This window comes from Osmerus mordax, unplaced genomic scaffold, assembly GCF_038355195.1.
Source record: "Osmerus mordax isolate fOsmMor3 unplaced genomic scaffold, fOsmMor3.pri Scaffold_55, whole genome shotgun sequence".
Lineage (NCBI taxonomy): Eukaryota > Metazoa > Chordata > Actinopteri > Osmeriformes > Osmeridae > Osmerus > Osmerus mordax.
The window spans coordinates 27,501-32,500 of NW_027120612.1; positions in this window are offsets into that span (position 1 = coordinate 27,501).

Consider the following 5,000-nt stretch of genomic DNA (forward strand, 5'->3'; position numbering starts at 1 on the left):
GGTGAGTGGTGGTTGTCCCCGAAAAAGCCCTCCCCTTTTCCGTAGCCCCGTTTAAAGTTTTGTTTGGGCTCCTGTTCAGCGGGGAAGCGCGTGCGCGTGGCAACCTTGACACCCCCGTGTTCCCCTGGACCAGACCTTTCCAACGCCGCCTGAGTTAAGGTGCTACGACGTCCCTAAGTGGAGATGCCTCTAAATGAACACCTTTTCCCAACTTTGCACGTTTCCAGCTTGAGAGGAAAAGGGGCTTAAAATTCACAGTTATTCGCCCGAACGTGGGATTTGGCTGGGGACGGTTTCTATATTCAAGTTGGGATGGGGGGCACCGAGGTGAGTGGTGGTTGTCCCCGAAAAAGCCCTCCCCTTTTCCGTAGCCCCGTTTAAAGTTCTGTTTGGGCTCCTGTTCAGCGGGGAAGCGCGTGCGCGTGGCAAACTTGACACCCCCGTGTTCCCCTGGTCCAGACCTTTCTAACGCCGCCTGAGTCAAGGTGCTACGACGTCCCCAAGTGGGGATGCCTGTAGATGAGCACATTTTCCCAACTTTGAATGTAAGTTTCCAGTATCATTGAAAATGTGGCCTCAAACGAGCAGTTTTGCCCCCGAACGTGGGATTTGGCTGGGGACGGTTTCTATATTCAAGTTGGGATGGGGGGCACCGAGGTGAGTGGTGGTTGTCCCCGAAAAAGCCCTCCCCTTTTCCGTAGCCCCGTTTAAAGTTTTGTTTGGGCTCCTGTTCAGCGGGGATGCGCGTGCGCGTGGCAACCTTGACACGCCCGTGTTCCCCTGGACCAGACCTTTCTAACGCCGCCTGAGTTAAGGTGCTACGACGTCCCTAAGTGGAGATGCCTGTAAATGAACACCTTTTCCCAACTTTGCACGTTTCCAGCTTGAGAGGAAAAGGGGCTTAAAATTCACAGTTATTCGCCCGAACGTGGGATTTCGCTGGGGACGGTTTCTAAGTTCAAGTTGGGATGGGGGGCACCGAGGTGAGTGGTGGTTGTCCCCGAAAAAGCCCTCCCCTTTTCCGTAGCCCCGTTTAAAGTTTTGTTTGGGCTCCTGTTCAGCGGGGAAGCGCGTGCGCGTGGCAACCTTGACACGCCCGTGTTCCCCTGGACCAGACCTTTCTAACGCCGCCTGAGTTAAGGTGCTACGACGTCCCCAAGTGGGGATGCCTGTAAATGAACACCTTTTCCCAACTTTGAATGTAAGTTTCCAGTATCATTGAAAATGTGGCCTCAAACGTGCAGTTTTGCCCCCGAACGTGGGATTTGGCTGGGGACGGTTTCTAAATTCAAGTTGGGATGGGGGGCACCGAGGTGAGTGGTGGTTGTCCCCGAAAAAGCCCTCCCCTTTTCCGTAGCCCCGTTTAAAGTTTTGTTTGGGCTCCTGTTCAACGGGGATGCGCGTGCGCGTGGCAAACATGACACGCCCGTGTTCCCCTGGACCAGACCTTTCTAACGCCACCTGAGTTAAGGTGCTACGACGTCCCCAAGTGGGGATGCCTCTAAATGAAGCCAATTTCTCCTATTTGAATGCACTCTCCCAGCCCAGAGAGGCATGTGCCTTAAAATTCACAGTTATTCACCCGAACGTGGGATTTTGTTGAGGACGGTTTCTAAATTCAAGTTGGAACAGGGGGCACCGACGTGAGTGGTGTTTGTCCCCGAAAAAGCTCTCCCCTTTTCCGTAGCCCCGTTTAAAGTTTTGTTTGGGCTCCTGTTTAGCGGGGATGCGCGTGCGCGTGGCAACCTTGACACGCCCGTGTTCCCCTGGACCAGACCTTTCTAACGCCGCCTGAGTTAAGGTGCTACGACGTCCCTAAGTGGAGATGCCTGTAAATGAACACCTTTTCCCAACTTTGAATGTAAGTTTCCAGTATCATTGAAAATGTGGCCTCAAACGAGCAGTTTTGCCCCCGAACGTGGGATTTGGCTGGGGACGGTTTCTAAATTCAAGTTGGGATGGGGGGAACCGAGGTGAGTGGTGGTTGTCCCCGAAAAAGCCCTCCCCTTTTCCGTAGCCCCGTTTAAAGTTTTGTTTGGGCTCCTGTTCAGCGGGGATGCGCGTGCGCGTGGCAAACATGACACGCCCGTGTTCCCCTGGACCAGACCTTTCTAACGCCACCTGAGTTAAGGTGCTACGACGTCCCCAAGTGGGGATGCCTCTAAATGAAGCCAATTTCTCCTATTTGAATGCACTCTCCCAGCCCAGAGAGGCATGTGCCTTAAAATTCACAGTTATTCACCCGAACGTGGGATTTTGTTGAGGACGGTTTCTAAATTCAAGTTGGAACAGGGGGCACCGACGTGAGTGGTGTTTGTCCCCGAAAAAGCTCTCCCCTTTTCCGTAGCCCCGTTTAAAGTTTTGTTTGGGCTCCTGTTTAGCGGGGATGCGCGTGCGCGTGGCAACCTTGACACGCCCGTGTTCCCCTGGACCAGACCTTTCTAACGCCGCCTGAGTTAAGGTGCTACGACGTCCCTAAGTGGAGATGCCTGTAAATGAACACCTTTTCCCAACTTTGAATGTAAGTTTCCAGTATCATTGAAAATGTGGCCTCAAACGAGCAGTTTTGCCCCCGAACGTGGGATTTGGCTGGGGACGGTTTCTAAATTCAAGTTGGGATGGGGGGAACCGAGGTGAGTGGTGGTTGTCCCCGAAAAAGCCCTCCCCTTTTCCGTAGCCCCGTTTAAAGTTTTGTTTGGGCTCCTGTTCAGCGGGGATGCGCGTGCGCGTGGCAAACATGACACGCCCGTGTTCCCCTGGACCAGACCTTTCTAACGCCACCTGAGTTAAGGTGCTACGACGTCCCCAAGTGGGGATGCCTCTAAATGAAGCCAATTTCTCCTATTTGAATGCACTCTCCCAGCCCAGAGAGGCATGTGCCTTAAAATTCACAGTTATTCACCCGAACGTGGGATTTTGTTGAGGACGGTTTCTAAATTCAAGTTGGAACAGGGGGCACCGACGTGAGTGGTGTTTGTCCCCGAAAAAGCTCTCCCCTTTTCCGTAGCCCCGTTTAAAGTTTTGTTTGGGCTCCTGTTTAGCGGGGATGCGCGTGCGCGTGGCAACCTTGACACGCCCGTGTTCCCCTGGACCAGACCTTTCCAACGCCACCCGAGTCAAGGTGCTACGACGTCCCTAAGTGGGGATGCCTGTAGATGAGCACATTTTCCCAGCTTTGAATGTAAGTTTCCAGCATCATTGAAAATGTGGCCTCAAACGTGCAGTTTTGCGCCCGAACGTGGGATTTTGTTGAGGACGGTTTCTAAATTCAAGTTAGCATAAGGGGCACACGTGTGAGTTGTTATTTTCCCAGGATTGATGGTTTCCAATTCGGTAGCTCCGTTTAAAGTTTTGTTTTGGCCCCTGTTTAGCGGGGATGCGCGTGCGCGTGGCAAACTTGACACGCCCGTGTTCCCCTGGACCAGACCTTTCCAACGCCACCCGAGTCAAGGTGCTACGACGTCCCTAAGTGGGGATGCCTGTAGATGAGCACATTTTCCCAGCTTTGAATGTAAGTTTCCAGCATCATTGAAAATGTGGCCTCAAACGTGCAGTTTTGCGCCCGAACGTGGGATTTTGTTGAGGACGGTTTCTAAATTCAAGTTAGCATAAGGGGCACACGTGTGAGTTGTTATTTTCCCAGGATTGATGGTTTCCAATTCGGTAGCTCCGTTTAAAGTTTTGTTTTGGCCCCTGTTTAGCGGGGATGCGCGTGCGCGTGGCAAACTTGACACGCCCGTGTTCCCCTGGACCAGACCTTTCCAACGCCACCCGAGTTAAGGTGCTACGACGTCCCTAAGTGGAGATGCCTCTAAATGAAGCCAATTTCTCCTATTTGAATGCACTCTCCCAGCCCAGAGAGGCATGTGCCTTAAAATTCACAGTTATTCACCCGAACGTGGGATTTTGTTGAGGACGGTTTCTAAATTCAAGTTAGAATAAGGGGCACACGTGTGAGTTGTTATTTTCCCAGGATTGATGATTTCCAATTCGGTAGCTCCGTTTAAAGTTTTGTTTCGCTTCCCGTTTTCGTTGCGTAGCTCTGATTTGGCTGGGGATAGTTTTATACACTGCTTTAGAGTAAGACACATACGTGCGAGTTGTTTTCACATTGGAATTGACGATAGCCATTTCGGTGTTGACGTTTAACGTTTTCTTTCGCTTCCCGTTTCCGTTTTATCCAACCGATTTCGCTGGGGACAGTTTTGTTATTTAAGTTGGAGTGAGACGCAGCGACGTGCGTTGAAATTTCCGCCCTATCTGCGACGGTTCACGGTTGTAGCTCCGATTGAAGTTTTCTTTTGCTTCCCGTTTCGCGCACGCGCACGTGCGCGTTATTAGTCCCGGTTTTCCGTGTGCCCCCGGTTAATACCTTTCGAATGAGCCTATTTTGATCAAAATCCGTTGGGCGGAACCGAAAATGAGCTCGAAAAACGGTTTTCCCAGCTTCGCAGTGCATTTCCCAGCTTCTGACTTACAAGCGTAACATTGTCGCGGCCCCCAGTCCACCAGACAGCTACCATAGAGTATATAAGTCATCCTGGGAAAATGAATGGAAGTCAATGGCAGTATGACTTTACAGTGGTTTTGCCCATACTACACATATGGTGTATACACGGACCATGCACCATATGTGTCTCCCGCACACGGGTGAAAATGTATCCGCCTGAGAGGCACTCGGGGCGGGCACCCGATGGGGCATGAGACCCCCCCACCCCTGGTGGTCAAAAAAAAGTTAAAGTTTTTTTTTCCTTTCCTCCAGGCGCCTACTTGGCTCTGGGGCGCCCCAGAATCATGCCCCCCGACCCCGGCACTACCCGGGGGGCCGATGGGGGCCCTTTTTTTGAAATTTTTTTTTTCTCCATATTTGAAGCCCCGGCACAGGCTAGACCCATACCCCGACCCCGGGCACCCGCGAGCGGCCGGTAGGTGGCGTGTTTTGGGTCATTTTTTTTTTCTTGGCCGTTTTGAAGCCCCAGCGAGCCCCTGAGCCATACCCC